General features: G+C 37.6%; 1 protein-coding gene across 1 annotated transcript in view; it reads right to left on the reverse strand.

Moving 5' to 3' along the window:
* LOC107598406 (glutamate receptor ionotropic, NMDA 2D-like) overlaps positions 1-11,107 on the reverse strand; it is a 76,379-nt gene extending 65,272 nt beyond the window's left edge. The window contains exon 1 of the mRNA XM_016289728.1: positions 10,890-11,107. The gene's annotated coding sequence lies outside the window, so the exon portion shown is untranslated. The remainder of the gene's footprint in view (positions 1-10,889) is intronic.
* Between the last annotated feature and the right edge of the window lie 8,790 nt (positions 11,108-19,897).

Raw genomic sequence — 19,897 nt, forward strand, 5'->3', positions numbered from 1 at the left:
TTATTCATTCAAAATTTGGTAAATTCAATGACATTCCGTGGTATACAGTAAATTCCATTTTTATGACTGAATTTACAAGTGAATACAGTTCAAAACAAGCAGCTTTTTACTTCACAAGTCATAATTGATGAACTGGAGTCAATGCAAGTCAATGTAGTAACTGTTTGGCTTTTTACAACGTAATTTTAACAAACAAAGGCTAAATTACAGTAGCTATAATATTAAACATATTGTTATTTGATTAAACAATGTTTAATTTAAGTTGATTACTATAATAAAGAGCTTAATGTTTATTCTGATGTCTTTTTAAAATATGCAACATATTTTCTGTTATGTACTAAAACACATAGGGACACATTAAAAATTAAAATAAAACCCACACGAATTTTTGCTATCAGTAAAACTAGCCAGTATACATCCACATTCTGCAGGTGTCAAGCGAAAATACTATTTAAACAAACTTCTTTTAATTTTCTCTGTATGCAGTGTTATTTGTTTTATCATTTAAACCAGAAACCACAATTTTTAATAAGACCAATTATAAAAATGCACTAAATGACAAAAATGTCGTTTCACTTTTTTCAATGTGAACTGATCCACAAACAGAGACGCTCAGGAACAAACCTGCACTCTTAAAACAGAACAATTCCTTTGCGAAGTTTCTTCTACATTGACAACTTGGACTGGAAATAAAAACACACATCAAAATACACTCTCTCAATCAGTCACACACATGCTTTCACACCACATCTGGCCTGTCCTCACACACTGGGTGCCAGAAAATAAGCCGGATACACACTGTGTACATCAACACAGTCTTCATGGACACTGATACACTCTCCCAGCTGTCAGCTTCCTCCTGCGCCCGCCTCAACACACATACACAGACATACACTTGCAAGTGGACACTTGGCTTTACCCACTAACGTGTAATTTCAGGCACAGATGCGCAGGGCGACCAAACACACACACACACACTCACACACAGACATGGACCATAAAATCAGTGATAGAGAGCGCATGTGCTCACATAGCATATGCTTACTGACACTTACACTCATGTGCACCCCAGCACTCCGCTGCATAGTCAGACAACACACAAACACGCTACCGTTAGCACTGATGCAACGCACACAGCCTCTTGCAAATCGCTTCCGTAGGAGAGCGTTTGCCAAGAAAATAAATGTAAATGTAATCGGAAATGGTGGTGTTATTGGCCTCATCTGCCCTCCGCTGAACAATCCGTGACTCTTTGTTTGACGTGGTCATTATTAAAGGTCAATGGGAATTGCTGTTAACATGACAAAAAGCCTGTCGTAGATTTTCAATCTTTGACATGACTGCCTCGAAACACACGCATGATTTGGATTGTTTTACAGGTGACTCCCACCACGTGGCTTTAAGTCATTTGTTGTGGTAATGTCTGTTTGCTTGCATGTCACAGTGTGTTGTGAAACATAATTAATGAAAGAACAGAGAGACATGGGAACTGGTAAGAATTAAAAATCATCGCAACTTCATCGAATAAAATGGGAAAATGGCAAAAGAATACTGAAGGGAGCATAGTTCACCCTAAAATGTAAATTCTTTCATCAATTGCTCACCCTCACGTCAACATTCATTTATCTAAGAAACACAAATGAAGATATTTTAAAGGGGTCATATGATGCTGCTAAAAAGAACATTATTTTGTGTATTTGGTGTAATGAAATGTGTTTATGCGGTTTAAAGTTCAAAAAACACATTATTTTCCACATACTGTACATCATTGTTTCTCCTCTATGCCCCGCCTTTTTGAAACGCGTCGATTTTTACAAAGCTCATCGGTCTGAAAAAGCGAGGTGTGCTGTGATTGGCCAGCTATCCAGTGCGTTGTGATTGGCCGAATACCTCAAGCGTGAGACGGAAATGTTACGCCCCTCACATACTGTTGATGCCGTGTCCGGCCGGAGCGACGAGACATAAACATTAAAACCCATTACAAACGAGGCATTTGTTGCATCCAGTGGGGACATAATTACTGATTATAATGACTTATACTGTCTTTTTACGAGTTGCGTTGCATTGCATCGTGCCGCGTAAACATAAAACTCTGTCTGCATTTGTGATTGGAGAAATGACAAACAACAAGTGCTACTCTACTGCCCAAAACTCGAGTTTGAATCATCAGTGGCAACGAAAAACACAACGTCCTAGCGTGAGGGTAAGCCCCGGCTTAGCGTGCGCTGAGGCCGGGATAGAGTGAGCTGAGGCGGGCTGGACTCCGCTTTGTCCACGGTGAAAGTTGATGTATTCTCTCAGCGACCAGCACGGATCAGCTCCAGGCATGACGAAGCGGATATCGTCCTCTTTTGGAAGACCAAACAAAGTAGTTTCGCTTTCACAATCGTCCATAAAAATGCATTGCTGTTCTGTTGCAAATAATCTTAAAGATTCCTAAATGCATCTACTTTCGGAAGGCCAAATAAAGTGCTTTTGCTTTCGCCTAGAAACACACAGCGTCTCCCTGACATGGCTGCTTCAACACTAACTGCGGTTACTGAAACCATGCCTTCTTTCTTTGCGTGAACATTTGGGTGGAATTATGCAAATATTTCCACATAGTGAGGTAGATATGTGGGGGCGTGTTAGAATGAGCCGTTTTAGGGGGGCGTGGCAGAGTCTTAATTTTGATAAAGAATATCTCTTTGGTTTTGAGACTTTAGTCTTTGCAACTTCAGGGATCTTATCTATGCACAATCAACTTGTAACACTCCAAAGAGAAAGGAAAACTTGAAATTGCATCATATGACCCCTTTAATTGAAACCTGAGAGATTTCTGTTTCTCCAATGAAAGTCCATTATACCAAAACGTTGACGCTTCAAAAAGTTAAATCAAAAGATTAGGAGCAAATATGGTAAAGAAGGAAGCTCAACCATACTTTTTTTTTTAACAAGAGAACAAACCTCATTGGTTCTTGTAGAAGTCACGTTTGAGCTTCCATTTACCATAATTGATGTGCTCTACCCTTAATTGCATTGTATGTACAGTTTTAGTGTTCTTTAAATCTTTAAAGTATACTTTAGTATATTAAAGTATTCCAAATGGAATATTGATGAAAAACACTACAACATATTAAAAATGTGACATGCAACAACAAACAGGGGTAACAAAAAACTATTTTTGAATAAAAGGAACATTTTAAATGTAATATTGTAAAAAAAAAAAAAACCTTATTTAAAGCTTTATACTCTGCATCTACCTTTTTTTTTTTTTTTTTACTGCAGATTCAACTTCATGCCTAACCTTTTCTGCGCTCTCTTTTCTTCCTTGCATATCTGACTTGAATTTCCTGACCGCACATCCATTTTTGTTTTCTAAAAAGTCAGCAATGTGCCAGCTATTTTGTACATTTTGTGAGCAACCTTGTCATTTAGAAATGAAATTCTGAATGTCAAAGCAGGTCTTACTACGTTTCATGATGAGGAAGTCCTCCTTTGAGGTGTAGCCACAAGCAGGGTCATATTGCATCAGGCAAAACTATTTGATCATTTAAAAAAGTGTCCCATTAATTAAAGACCATTTTTATGCTCTGAAAGTGTAAACCCATTGAGCACAGTACAATCACTTTTAAACAGCCCACTTCACCTGAATTCACCCTACTTCTACACCCTAAAGGCTTTGTATGTGTGATGATCAATGTTTATATGAATAAATTAAATCTGTTCATCATATAAAGTGATCCTCTTCAGATACTCGGATTAAACCGCTCGATTCATAATGATTTCTTTTACACCTTTATGAACTTTCTGAAGCTTGAAAATGTATGGTTGCATGGACTTTCAACCAAGGAACAGGAATTCCTCTGTTTCATTCAAAAGGCCTTCATTTGGGTTTCAAAAACGACCAAAAGTCTTATGGGATTTGAACAATTAGTAAATGATGTAAATGGTGAGTAAATGATGACAGACTTCTAGTTTTTGGGTGTGCTTTCTCTTTAAATGCAGCATCTGAAAGCATATTGATCATAAATTCAGTTCACTGTTTAATCCTGAATGGTCAGAATCCCGAGCGAGGCCACACCCATCGCCTTACTGGTGCTTGAAGATTGCATATTGAGCCCTTTGGATGGGCTAATTGAGCATGCAAAGTACTATGCTATTAGAATATTAGACTCAAGGTAATCTCTCTAGGTACCTTTTGTGCAGTTGCCCCTAATTACCACGTGCGGTAAGAAGAAAGAGCTGATAAAAGAGAGAGAGAGGTGTCTGACAAAGCGAAGGAAGGAGTTCATAATTCCTGTACTTTTAATGAAAGTTGTTGGGAAAACTTCACTGAAGCAACTAAGCAAAAAAATGCTCTGTGTCAGAGTAGCACAGAGTTTAAATCAATGCATCATTTCATAAATGCAGCCTTGCGTTGTCCTATTTCTTTGAAACAGATGACAGTTGTTGCCCAATGAGACAGTTTCTCTCATGCTCAGCACACCATCCTTTGAGTTAACCAGCAAATTATGGCAGTAATAACACAAGAACACCCTCCTCTCTTCAATCATTGAGACAGTGTAACTAAACACAGTAAGCATTCCTAAACACACACGTATAAAAAATAAACAGGATAGGTAAATATAACTCAAAAAATGGAAATGCTGGACCCTAAAGCACCATACCATATTTCAGATATTAATAATTAATGAGATGGAAACTACTTGGCAAACAGTTGTTACAATCAGATGGTGATATGCAGATACTGTACACACTTTGATGTAACATAACTGCTCATATATGCCTACAGCAATATTACTGACGCACCAACATGCACACCTGTGCATTACATGCTTGATTACACTTACAATCTTCCTCTCTTTCCCCATCTCTCATTCTCTCTCTCTCACACACACACACAACTGGACTGAAGATGAATACTTTGAACAACAAGTACTTTGAACAAACAATCTACACAACAACATTTGTGTAGATCACAAACAACTACATCAACTACATTTATCACATTTTGAAAACAATAAAAATGAGGATTACAATAAAAATATGAGGATTACAAATAAAATCAGTGTAGAAATAAAAAAATTTGCAGGGTTCCCCCCCACCAAAAAAAAAGTCTAAATCTGTCATCATATACTCATGTCATTCCAAACCTGATTGACTATATATCTTCAGTGGAATACTTTTTTTTTTGTTCACAATACTCATAATACAGGTTTGGATCAACAAGAGGATGAGTAAATGATGAGCGTTTTCATTTTTTGGTGAACTATCCTTTTAATGTTTAGTTTTTATTATTATTATTATTATTATTATTATTATTATTAACAGACAAGAAAAAAGTTATAATAATTTTTGTTATTTAATTTGCAATAATATATGGAAATTATACAGCAATGTATATACAGTGGGGCAAAAAAGTATTTAGTCAGCCACCAATTGTGCAAGTTCTCCCACTTAAAAAGATGAGAGAGGCCTGTAATTTTCATCATAGGTATACCTCAACTCTGAGAGACAAAATGAGAAAAAAAAATCCAGAAAATCGCATTGTAGGATTTTTAAAGAATTAATTGGTAAATTCTTCGGTAAAATAAGTATTTGGTCACCTACAAACAAGCAAGATTTCTGGCTCTCACAGACCTGTAACTTCGCAGCTATGTATAACTCCGGATAGCTAACACGAAAATTATTGTATGTAGTGATTTGTTTATATTAAACCTGTTCTAACTGATGCGTCTAAGACCATCACAAGTCAACATAACCTCATATCAGCTACCTGTAGCTAGATAATGTTATCTTGATGTCATATTAAAATCAGGAGAATTTGAATCAACATTTAATACATCACAGAGGCTTAAAAACACAAGTAAACAAGCTATATATTGTGCAAATGTATTTCATTGTAACAAAATGTGGAAATGTAATTTGCTACCAGTTTTATTCTAGCATTACTTTGTAACTATGAAAATTAATGATAAAATGATCTCTCTCTCTCTCTTAAAAAAACATCTCACAAACATCAAGACAGTGCAGACACAAAAACATCAAGATGACTGACACAATGTAACTTATAGGCTCATAAATTATTGGACAATGATTGGACGTTTAAGTTACGATTGTTTACAGTACAGCACATTGGATCGCTATCTCATCAACCGTTACTGGAGAGCCTTTGCAAGTACAAAGACACACACACAGACAGACACTTAGAACAGAGTGCAAAAATCCCATTCAATTTTATCCATAAAGGCTGGAGTACACTAAATGACTTTTAAAATCAGAACAGATTTTAAAAGAACTGGGAATCATACATTTACCGACTTTGTTATAGTCACAGAGGAAAAAACTGACCATCACACACTAAACGACTGAGGATCATACACCACCAGACTTTTAAAGACAGACCTACTGTGAGCTATGAGGTTGTTAATCCATGGTATATGCTTTTGTTGAAGCAGTCAGTGCATATTATTTCAACATATATTTTAAATAATCGTGGAATTCCTGGTGAAACACTACATTACTCTTGATTCACATCTCCACCAATCAGAGAATCATGACAAGAACACCGTGCTACAAGACCACTTTAGAGCCTGTCAACTGTGAATGATATAACAAAGTCAGTCTCCCTACGCTCTCAAACTTAAATATTTCCATAAGCTTATTTTTGCAATAAACCAAATATATTTTTTCCAAATATTTAATCAACATCTTTAAATTTTTTAAAATTCGTCTTAAAATTAGATTGTCACAATGCTACATATTCATTCACTACAGAATTGTACCTTTGTCTTTTTGTCCAATTTTCAAATACTTTTTTTTTTGCTTCAAATTAAAGTTTGTAATGCTGTGAATCACCTGGCCGGTTTGGTTCATGGCTTATCACTCTTTAAGGAAGACTTTTAAAAATCCCTAAGGGAAAAATACTTTTGGTGAAAAAGTGGTCTGTACACTCTATTAGGAATATTGAGAAACTAGTATGTACTGCATATCAAAAACATCTGTGAAACTAAAAGTTATCAAAGAATAATTTCTGTTCTTGCTTTGATCTAAACAAAAATAATACAGCTATATCTATGCTAGACCTGTTTCGGGGTAAAAGGATGCCCTCTTTATTTTTCTCCTTTTTTGTCTATTACCATACTGGACAGAAGTCTGTCAGTATGATCAATCAGCACCTTGAATACTGTACATACAGCCCAAAATGTCTCCTCACTCTGGACTACCATTATTCATCATTATTCATTAGTCATTTCACTGCCCCCCTCATCTTGTTTCATCCAACAGTTGCTGTACACATCTCTGCACCTCTCCACTTCACAGAAACAGCATCACAGAACCTGTCTTATCACTAGAGACCTCCCCAATGGAAAACATGGCCTCACTGGCTTGATCTTCAGCCATTGTTAGTTTACATCTGTCAATAGCGTTTTATGGACTTGTCTTTGATTGGATATCGGAAACGAATGAATCAGAGTCGTTGCGAGCCTGCAGAGTGTCAGCAAGCTCACGTTAAGCTGTCAGGTGAATTGTGTATGGAAGCGAGGGAAGTCTTGCAGGGATGTCCATGGTAACTGTACAGGACCGCAGTTGTAATTAGACTAAAATATCCGTGGTTACGGTAACCGTGGAGATGACTGAAAAGGAGGACTCGGCTTCCTGTGGAAACTCATGGCTGATTAGAACAGGATGCCAGTGACTGCTACACTTTCTGTGTTAATGTTTTCTCTTAATATATGATAATATTTCTGGCTTCTTGTTAAAAAAACACTAACATTTCTGTTTTTAGAACTTATTCATTGCCACAATGGATCATAGAAACACTCTCTTCCTTTTATTCCCCTCCTCCTCTTTCCATTGCTCCTTTACTACCAATCGACCTCAGCTGTATAACAATAAGGTGATGTTCACACAAAACATGTTTTTTGCATACTACTGAGCTGCTTGTTCATTGTTTTTCTATGTAAACATGCACTAGATGGATGCATGTGACCATTGCACTCACGTTTCTCGTATTTTGCTGCATCACATGCAAGAAACACTGTTCTAGAAACTAATATCGGCAATACCGATATTAGGGAGTAAAAAAGTCTGATATCGATATATCGGCTGATATTCTTTATGTGTATATTATAGTACAGTACCTAGGGTATTATATATTTCTTAATTTCTGTCAATACGATATAATTCCGATATCGATATGAACACTATTAAAAAAGCCTCATAAAAACGGCCACAACAGATGTCTGTACCTACAAACTTATGAAAAATTGATTTGCTAACTCTATGAAACCTACTCCTATAAAACTTTATAATATTTTAGGAAAAAAATGGCGCAAATAAATAAATGTTCACCTTTTATTGGTATTTAGCCTTCATACAAACAAGAAATGTGAAATCACTGGCAAATAAATCTCAGACTCTCCTTATTAATATTAATATTTTTACTTCAAACTATAGGCTAACATACCAGTAAACAGTTGTTGAACAGTAAGATTTGTAATGTTTTTTAAAGAATTCTCTTCTGCTCACCAAGCCTGCATTTATTTGATCCAAAATACAGCAAAAACAGTAACATTTTGAAATATTTTTACTATTTAAAATAACTGTTTTCTCCAGACATTGTTTTTTGTTTTAATTCTACTGCTCAGTGTCCTGTTCATAAACACAAAAACGCGTCCTGTGTGAATGATCTGTAAAGTAGGCACCCAAGCACCCAAACTGTGTCTGAGGTCTAATGTAAATTAGCGTGGCCTTTATCAATAGTGAGCCAGTCTAACCGCTGGGGACCCAAGGGAGAAAGGAGCAATGTAATCTCTTTCAAACACCAGCCTATGATCTCGTTAAAGACTAATTGATGTTCTGTGTTAACGAGCTTTACCTTAATTAGTCACATTTAAGTGAATGGGGGATACTGAGAGGGGAGTTGGATGCAGTTTTGGGCACGCTGGACTCATCAACACAGCTATGAGAATAAAAAAAATAAGAGAGAGGGAAGTAATCAGATGAAGAGACTGATACAGAAATGCTGAAGAGAGGGATTCAGCAAAAAAGAGATGTTAAAAAAGCAGCAATACTCTAGAGTCTGAAAGCCCAAGGGAGGGAACGATAGAAAGGAAAGAGAGCAAAGGTAAAGGAGAAGATAAAGAATCAATGCACAAAGAGGAAAAAGAGAAAGAGGAAAAGAGTAATGCAAACGTTGATTCAAGCTGCTCTCATCTCTCTGTCTGAGCCCTCCAACCATGTTCAGTCTCAGATATTTAATTCCTCTTTTTTCGCTTTCTTCCTCTCCTTCATTTCCTCCTCTTGCTCCCTCGTTCTGTTTGCACTGTATTTCTCTTTTCACCATCCTTCACTGCACTTCTATGTCGGGGTCTTCTCCTCCCCATCCAGCTTCATCTGTATCCACCCCTCTGCTACATCCTCCTCTTCAGTGCATTATAGTTTTTCACCTGCTTTCATTCTGGTTACTCTTTCACTCTCCTTCCTTCTTTATAAGTGCACTCTCCCTCCCTCTACAGTAAACCCTGGAAAGCAGCTGTAAGACCAACTGCTGGAGTGAAGCTATATTGACACGTTAACATTACTGTGCGCATTACAGTACTGCATTGTGTGTGTGTGTGTGTGTGTGTGTGTGTGTGCAATCCTTGGTGATTTGTGTGCCCAGTATCCACAACATGCCTTGTTCAATAAATGTGCTTTTTTTGGAGGTCATTATGTTTTCACACCGCTCTCTTTTTACCTGCAGGACCGGATGTGTATATATCTCACAAGATCTGAAAATTGTCTCAAGACAGCAAATCTTATGAAAGGTCACAACATGCCGTTAGTGCACTAACACATATAAATGAACTAAAATGTATGATGTATGCCAGCACTGATCTAAGGCCTGTCTTGGTGGACATTAAGACTTCACATTCCCTCTGCAGGACTCCAGGCTCCATCATAACAGCTTTAATAAGTTCGGCACAAAGAGGGAGTAAAACTTATTACGGAATATGAAACAGAAGCCCCACATAAATGATTTTACTTCATCTAAACGCCAACGGTTTGATTCATATCGCAGGAGGAAAACTGTGGGCCCATGACGGGCTCATATGAAATTAACATAATGAGCGCTGCTCATAAATCTCACTGATTTTTTACCCAACTATTAAAAAGCAAATGGCCAGACTTGGAGAAATGACAGCAATTGGTGTATCGAGATATTTCAAGTCTCCTTCGTCTCATTTAAATGTTTATAAATATAAAAAAAATACAAATAAATAGGCCTACTCGAAAATGAACACGCTATGCTATTTGAATCAGCTCGCATGGCACTGAAACAACAAGAGTATCAAACACACATACACTACGAGACACTGATAACTGTGCTCAGGAAAATGGATAAATCCGCAGTTTCCATACACAACTGACGAGCAGCCTGACAGCGCAGCACAGCACAGCGACGCGATCATTAGCCGCACCGAAGCAGCATTTTAAACGTGTTTCAATATTCAGTCGCTTCACAGTTGTTGTTTTTATGAAAATCACTAATTGTGCCCGCAGACTGCGCGTCTCAGTGCCGTTTCCAGGCGCGTGCGTCTTCGCGTGTTGCTGTAACCGCTGCGCGTACCTGTGCAGTGAGAGTGCAAGAAAAGTCTAAGTATGTGTCGTTTCACTGAGGAACAAGTGGCTTTATAAGCACTGGCATATGTGCGCGCGTGCAGCAATGACAGAAGGGTCAAACCCCCGCGCGCGCCGGCCGTATTCATCTCTCTATCGCGTGCCATCCATCTTTTCCCACATATAGCGCATCAAAGTCCCCTCACCCGGAGCCGGCAGTGCACTGTCAGTGCCATGTCTCCTCGCTCCACGCAGTCAAGCCCGTGCAGAAACACAGCAGTATTCATTAAACTGTTACTTACTGTGTTTTTCACGCGCCTGCCCCCCCTCTCTCCTTTTGGCCCTCCATTCTCTTCACATTATTCCCCTCGATGTATCCTTTTTGCGGCTTCTCCGGGGAAAATACACCTAGAAATATATATCCTACATGTATTCAATTTTCGCGAGCTCTCTCTCTCCACCGATCTCCCGCTCCTTCCTCTCTCTCTCTTCCTCTGCTCTTGTGTTAAAATTCAGTATATGCGCCTCGTCACCTAGCAACCGTCAACCGTCAACCTCCCTCTCTCTCTCTCTCTCTCTCTCTCTCGCGCGCGCGCGCCGGACTCTCTCCATCACTAGCGACACGTGTTGAATGCTAAACTTAGCGGTGTGGAATAATATTAATAACTGGGTGGCTCGAGGTCTCCTCCTCTCCTCTCTCTCAGCCACCCCCCCTCCTCCTTTTGCTCGCGCATATCATCATGCAATATAAATATTTACTAGAGCCACTCAGTCCTCTGTTGCATGCCCCCCCCACAGCCCCCTTCTGCGTCTCTCTCCCCCTCCCTTCATCCCGTATTGCGAATCAATGGTGCCGTACCGTCACTTCTGCTTCTCCGAGCAAAACGGAGAGGTGTGCGTCCGTCACGCTGTCCGTCCGTGGCTCTAGACACGCGTGTATCCATACAGCAAAGATGGGGGGGAAATGCGCACCGACCGTGTGCGTGCGCGCGCGTGTTCTGGAGAGTGAGTTAGCCTTGCTTATGCCGGGATAACGATCGGTGGATGGAGAGAGTAGCTTGAGCTGCAGTACGCTATCAATGGAGCATCAACGTATTAATAGATGCTTATAATTATTCACTTTAAGTGCTTTTATTTTATTTCTTTTTTTTTTAATAAATGCGCGTAATAAATTATTTTTTATGTTTAAGTGTTTATTCTGCTGGGTGGTCCTGTAGATGTGGTGACTAGTCAATCGATTAATAAACCAATAACTCAGTGGCCCGTAATTAATACTGACACTGTGCGTTTCATTTAGTGAGCTCAGATGATAAATGGTCAGTTTTTGTTTTTTACTGTACTGTATCTTACTGTATCCCAGCGTCACACAGCGCTATTGATGAAATACCATTCAGCCATTAAAGCGCAGTCGTTTCCAACCCTGTTCCTGCAGGCCCCCACCCCAAAACGCTACACATTTTGGATGTCTCCCTCATCTAGCATTCCCATTTAAAGTCATGGAGTACTCTACTAATGAGCTGACGAGTTTAATCAGGTGTGTTTGATTTGGGAGACATCCAAATTGAGTACTGTTGGGGGCCCTCCAGGAAAAGGGTTGGGAACCTGTGTTTTAAAGCATAAACTACTGATACATTTCCTCATCTCCTGTCCATGCAGGTGTATGTATCGGATATAACAGTCAAAACACTTAGTCCTTCAATGCCTCAGTGTAATACAATGCAAGTTCATTCAGATCCATTTCATACTTATTAGTTTTTATTATTAGGCCCTTATTGGAACAGAGGCCAGTGTTGAGTTAAAGGATAAATGAGTACAGCACTAGGTTACAACTTAATACACTACAGAATATTTTGAACAGTAAAATTAGTTGCAACCTAACCCTATATGGTCTAAATAATTATAGAACCACATACATATATACTGTGTATATATATATATATATATATATATATATATATATATAGTATATATATATATACACATATACATATTTACTTGCCAATTTAAATACTGTTTGCCAGTATTCATTTAAACATTTGTGTACAAATTAGTTTATGATTATGTACCTTATTTTAAAATAAATTTAATTTATTACGGTTTACAGTTACAGTTGTGGCAAAAGTATTTTGAAACATCAACCATAACCAAATTAACTCAAATGAAAAGTTTTTCACAATTCTGAATACAAATTTTAAGATGGTTTATTGACAAACATTAATGTCATATTATGCAGTATAATATTACTTTATGGACAGACAAGTCTTCTTAAGTGCAGACAAGTATTCACTTAAAGGTATAGTACCCAAAAATGGAAATACTGTCATAATTAAAAAAGAAAGTCATGTGGATTTGCAACAATATGAAGGTGTCATGTTATTTCAAACCTGTTTGACTTACTTTCTTTTGTGGAATAGAAGATACTTTAAAAATTGATGGAAACGGAACAGTTTTTAGTTCCACTGTATAGACAAAAAACAGAGACATTTCTCAAAAAATCTATTTTTTGTACTGTCTCCACAGAAACAGTACAAATGATGATAGAATTTTCAGTTTTTGTTGCGATGAAACAGAAATAGTGACAAATCCTTACGTCCCAATTTAAAGGGAGCGTTCACCCCCAAAAAGACCTGTTCTTCTGTGGGAAAAAAAAGAAGATATTTCGAAAAATGTTCATGTTTTGGACCCAGTTGAATATGCAGTTTAAAAAACAATAAACAAAAAATAAAAGTCAAGTCAAGTCACCTTTATTTATATAGCGCTTTATACAATACAGATTGTGTCAAAGTAGCTTTACAGTTTCAAACAGGAAAATAGTTTGTCAATAAAGCAAGAGGACAATAACAAACAGTACATTTTTCAGTTAACGTCAGTTCATTGAAGATTCAGTGATGTCATCATCCAGTTCAGCTCACTTCCAATAGTGTCTGTGCAATCAAGTCCACAATATTGCCAGAAATTAAGTGTCCCCAACTAAGCAAGCCAAAGGCGACAGTGGCAAGGAACCAAAACTCCGTCAGTGATAGAAATGGAGAAAAGAAACCTTGGGAGAAACCAGGCTCAGTCGGGGGGCCAGTTCTCCTCTGGCCAGACAAAACCAGCATGGTGTGGTTTAGGGAAGAAAAGGAAAGGAAATTTGGTGAACTGTCCATTTAGGCCATTTAAATAGGCTGGTGCAACCTACCCAATCACCACAATGATTTTTGTGAGAAAGCAAGGGGACCAGTGTTTTAGTTGTTAGGTTGCACATACTCACATATCATTCATCAGTCTGATTCCCATTGGGCAGCGACAGATGTCAGTTGAATGGTTTGCCACATAAACTGTCAAAGCGAATGAGTGTGATTTTGAAGTGAGGGCATGTTAACAAGTTTCATTCAGTGGAATTTATGTTCACACCCTTTGCACCCTCTCTCTCGCTCTCTCTCTTTGTATATGTGTCCTGTTGTTTGAGTTATAGCTCAGAGTACAACAGATGAGTAAACATTGATAGTCACAAGTAAATCCCATCAAATCAGATTGGGGAATGCAAAGGCTACGCTCCCTCCTGCCCTCGCTCTCGATTCCTCTTTTTCTCTCTCTGTCGGCGTTTCTTTCATTCTCTCGTCGTCTACTCACCAAGATTGATTAGAGTTGATAAAGAAAAATCCCATTTAATCAAGTAAATAGTAGATGGAGGAATCGAGCAACAGCCCCAGAGGCACATGCAGGGCCTTATAGGAATCATATTGAAGGCTCGTACAGGCCTTGGGATAATAATACAGACTATGACATGGCATCTGGCATTAGTGTTGGATAAAACAAGCAGACACGAGGGAGAACTGCAGAGGAAGCTAACAGGAGAACTAAAGAGATAGACTGCCTGAGGGAAGATGGAGAGAGTGAGAGCCCTATTCAGCAGTGCCACACAGACTTTCTTTTCGCACTGGGAGACCTCGACGACGATTGAATTTTTTCTCGGTCCAAGCTGTAATAGAAAATAACCAAGTACTTTTGCGCAATAGCTGTCAGCGACCTTCTGAGAAGAATAGGGCTAATCCTTTACGGTGCCCTCGCAGAACATCTCCATTCAAATCCACTACATTTCATTTCTTGAATAAATTTTCTTCCTCTTAAAGATTTTTTTTTTCCTTCCAGTGAAACTGAACCGTTTCTGACTGGGCTTGTGTTAAATGTAGACTTGAAATTAAGCTTTCAGCAAAGAAAAAAAAGCATACAGTATGTCACATTCGTTTTCATGGGCGATAAAATGATGGCCATTGTAATCCTGAGCTAATTAACATAACAAGCGCAAAGGCAGATGACCGTTTTCAAGTATCTGCATTTGTGAATATTTAAGACTTTGTATGAATAATTATTTTTTTTAAGGCTCCTCGCTTGTGTTTGTACAGTACAGTTGGAGGGTTCAGACAGAGCTGATGGAAGCCATGAGAGCCTTCAGTCCCTGAGGTCATTTCTCTGATCACTTATAATTTCATTTAAACAGTATTACTCTCACCGAACAGCTTCATCCACGGCTAATGATGGCATGATGCCACATGTTTCAAGACCCCTCTTTCTCTTTCTCGAGTATTCGACAGGGTTGGCTAGAGATTCGATGAGAAGATTGAAAAGCCCTTCATCATCCAGAACACCGGGGGTTTGGGCTTTATCCCAGTGTGTGCTAAGATCTCAGATATATCAGTTAACAGGCCCAACCAATCAGTGCTCTCAGCTGGCTAAAGATGCAGCACTCCAGTCATTATGAAGTGTACATTGTTCTGGTATTCAGGGTTCGGTACTAGTTAAGCTCAATCCACAGCATTTGTGGCATGATGCTGATTACCACAACAATTAATTTCCACTTGTCCCACCTTTTCTTTAAAATACAAATCTGGCTTACAATGGAAGTGAATGAGGCCAATGTGTAAACATTAAAATACCCACAGTCAGTGGCAATAGCCTCGCGGGTAGCGTGCCGACATAGGGCCATTGTGCTTTGGGCGTCCCGAGTTTGAGTCCCGGATCGCAGACCTTTCCTGATCCCACCCCCCTCTCTCTTTACCACTTTCCTTCCAGTCAATACCAAAAATAAATCTTAAAAAAAAATAAAACTTAAAATACCCGCTGTTTCAAAAACAGGAACAGAACAATACATGACCCTGGACCACAAAACCAGTCATAAGTAGCATGAGTATATTTGTAGCAATAGTCAAAAATACATTGCATGGGTCAAAATAATAGATTTTTCTTAAATGCCAAAAATCATTAGGATATTAAATAAAGTTCATGTTTTCTGTGAAGATATTTTGTCAATTTCCTACCATAAATATATCAAAACTTCATTTTTTGACTAGTAATATGCATTGCTAAGACCTTCATTTGGACAACTTTAAAGGTGATTTTCTCAATATTTGAATTTTTTGCTCCCTCAGATTTCAGATTTTCAAATAATTGTATCTCGACCAGGGCTAGATTGGTAATCGGACATACCAGGCATTTTCCCGGTGGGCCGACGCACTTAAGGGGCCGACAGAATTTTTTTTTTTTTTTTTTTTTGCCGAGGACCATCACGCAGGGACAGTGAGAAGCCAGTGGCCCATTGGTTTGTCTCCTGTATTGACAGAGTAAAACATCCAATCACAATGCGCTATAGACGGAGCGATGAAGTATTTTGCTCCGCCGATATAAAGATCGCATCACCCCAACTTCTTCCTCGTCAGCATTTCCCACGTTTTCACAGCAGATTTATCAAGAACAGGCTTGCTCTGCGGTGAGTGATGCGGGCTAAAGAGCAAGGCAGGAGGAGAAGAAGACACTACATACACTACCAGTCAAAACATTTTGAGCAGTAAGAAAGATCCAATAGAAAAATCAAAAGATCAGCATTTATCTGAAATAAAAAGCTTTTGTAACATTATACATATACCATTAAAATGCTTGGAGTCAGTATAATTTTTTTTTTTTCGTTTTTGGGGGGGGAGAAATTATAGAAATTAATACTTTTATTTAGCAAGGATGCTTTAAATTGATCAAAAGTGACGATAAAGACATTTATAATGTTACAAATTTTTTTTATTTCAGATATATGCTGTTCTTCTGAACTTTATATTCATCAACGAAACCTGAAAACATTCTACTCAGCTGTTTTCAACATAATAATAATAATAATAATAAAAGTTTTTTGAGCAGCAAATCAGAATATTTGAATGATTTCTGAAGGATCGTGTGACTGGAGTAATGATGCAAAAATTCAGCTTTGAAATCGCAGGAATAAATTACATTTTAAAATATATTCAAATAGAAAACAGTTATTTTAAATAGTAAAAATATTTCACGATATTACTGCTTTTGCTGTATTTTGGATCAAATAAATGCAGGCTTGGTGAGCAGAAGAGAATTCTTTAAAAAACATAAAAAATCTTACTGTTCAAAAACTTTTGACTGCTATAGTAAATATATATGCCCACCACCACTTTGATATATATATCGAAGTGGTGGTGGGCCGCCTGGACCAAAAAATGCAAGGGCCGATTTTTTGTCCCAGGCCAGCCCTGATCTCGACCAAATATTGTCCTATCCTAACAGACCATACATCAATGGAAAGCTTATTTATTCAGCTTTCAGATGATGTATAAATCTCAGCTTCTAAAAAAAATGACCCTTATGACTGGTTTTGTGGTCCAGGGTCACACATGTGTGTTAATATAATTTTAGTGTGTGTGGAGGGGGGGATGAGGTAATTGAGCTTAACTTGCATTTAACCCAGAACACAGGTTCATCTGCATTCGTTTGCAACTCCTGCATCTCAAAATCCAAACAACATCCAAACCAATGCATATAATGCAACAAAGTGCCCGCCCTGCATTTCAAAAGATCAGTAGCTACTTAAAAAAAAACACGCCTGGCCACTCAAGATGCCATTCCACAGTTCTAAACTATGATTGGCCAATTGTGAGGTAGACCTGCTAAAAAAAAAAAAAAACCTGCTTAGCCACAATATATTGGAAAGTGGAGAAATGACAGTTCTGGATGTTCATTTGAATTCACACAGATGTATAAGTACAACAAAGAAAAAATTTACAAGTGTCAAACAGGTTTGTTTTTTAATGGCAATCCAGTGCTGGAATGCAGACAAACATGGTCCCAATAAACATTGGCAACAATTTTGGTATTTTACAGTAAAACAAACTGAAAATAGACCAATACGCCCAGACTGACTGTGTCTTGCTGATCTTGGATCTAATAATCAATCCTTTGCCCTACAAAATCCCAAGATCGAGAGCAGCAGATGTGGAGACGTTGTAGTGTCATAGGTTTAAAAAATACATTATAAATAAAGATAAAAAATATCTCACACTCCACTGACACAGTTGTTCAACCAGCTCTCACAGATTCATTCAGAACACAGCAGGATAGTTTGTGTTCAGTTCTCCTTCGTTCCCCCTCAGTTTTCTTTTTCATGGTTTCCATTCTACACTAATACCAGCTACTGCGCACAGGCAACTGGCATTTCTGTACTGAAAATAAGACATATCGACTCTGCCACTGCCTACAAGATGACAGGGTTTAGTTTAGCCTGATCTGGTTAAGCTGATAAAACAACTGAACAGAACAGAACCAAAAAACATTACCATTCCTTTTGTTTGAGGATTGAAGGTGTAAAACTATTGTGCTTTGAGAAGACAATAGTTATGCCAAGAAAAGAAAACAGGGCAGTTCACAGTGAAACCAAAATCACCAGAGCAGAAAATTATTATGCATTGCTGAGGGCATTCAAATTACAAATGGGGGCTGGATCTGCTAAGTGAGAGTATGGGGGAGATGAGGAATTTCATAGACTTCCTCCTGTAATGCTTAATTACCTCTCTCCTGTACTTGAGGTAATCTTTAATCAGATGAGCACCATAGACTCCAAGGAGGTGTGTGAGTGCACTGCAACCACTTCTGATAAAATTCACACACAGGTTTGTTTTTCCATCATAGTGTGGAATTTCTATAGACTTGTACTGTTTTTATGCTGAGCTAATGATATTTCTGATTCCCTATCCACTACCTCTAAACCAAACCCTCAGCTTTTATACCATTCTCAAGAAACAATAAATAAATGTATTGAGTCTAAAATGTCATGTAGAATAAGCATCAAGTAAAAAGTAATACAACTTTGTCCTTACGTCACAAATATATGGGAGTGTACACAAAAATGTTTTACATTTATTTTTCAACACAAAGCGTATCTTTAAATATTATATTCATAAATATCATTGTTTTTTTTAGAAGTCACACCGCATGACACTTTACAAACTGAACTACCTTGTCTTGCCATTTACAGGTCATAATGATCTGGTATTTTAAGAGAATTATTGACCTTGACAATTATGTCCTCTATATGATTTCCTGTTTTATTTTTTCATGCATGTTTTACATGTCAGTTGCACCACATGACTTCGATTATGCAGACAAATCTATTTCAAATAATAAGCAGTGAAGCGGTTTCTTGGTAAAAAAAAAATGGTCATGCCAAATTACCTTCTTTTTTACTTTCAAATCTAGTTCTTTTAATATTGTTTTCTTAATTACAATATCATTAAAGTTGTACCACACTGACATTTATGACTTTGTCATTTCATGCAATCCTTTACATTTTTAGATTTTTTCTTTAAGACACCATTTAGTATCAAATGTTTGGGGTCTGTAAGATTTTTTTAAAGTTCTTGAAAGAAGTATCTTATGTAAACAACGACTACATTTATTTGATCAAAAAATACAGTAAAAACACTAATATTGAGAAATATTATTACAATTTAAAATAACCACTTTCTACTTTAAAATATTTGACGATGTAATTTATTCCTATGATTTTAAAGCTGAATTTTCAATAGCCATTAAGCCAGTCCTTAGTGTCACATGACCCATCAGAAACATAAAATAAACATTTATTATTAATATTAACGATGAAGACAGTTGGGCTGCTTTTTTTTGGAAAATTTTTTTCACGATTCTTTGATGAATAGAAAGTTTAAAAAGAACAGGATTATTTGAAATAGAAATATTTTCTAACAATATAAAAGTCTTTACTGTAAGTACCTTACTATCAGTTTAATTCATCCTTGCTGAATAAAAGTATTAATTTCATTCCAAAAACAAATCGTGTTGACTTTGGAACAGTAGTGTAAACCTCTCACACGCGCACAAACTTTCTGTCTGGCAGAAAAGACACTACAGACTACAGGTCAGTGCATTTTGTATTGTAAACAGAGTGTGGTTGTTTAATCTGGGGCAAAGTGAAGTTATACTGATATATAAAGAGAGCAGGACAAAAACCAGAGAGAGA

The sequence above is a fragment of the Sinocyclocheilus grahami genome, unplaced genomic scaffold (assembly GCF_001515645.1).
Source record: "Sinocyclocheilus grahami isolate Dianchi unplaced genomic scaffold, SAMN03320097.WGS_v1.1 scaffold251.1, whole genome shotgun sequence".
NCBI classification, from domain to species: domain Eukaryota; kingdom Metazoa; phylum Chordata; class Actinopteri; order Cypriniformes; family Cyprinidae; genus Sinocyclocheilus; species Sinocyclocheilus grahami.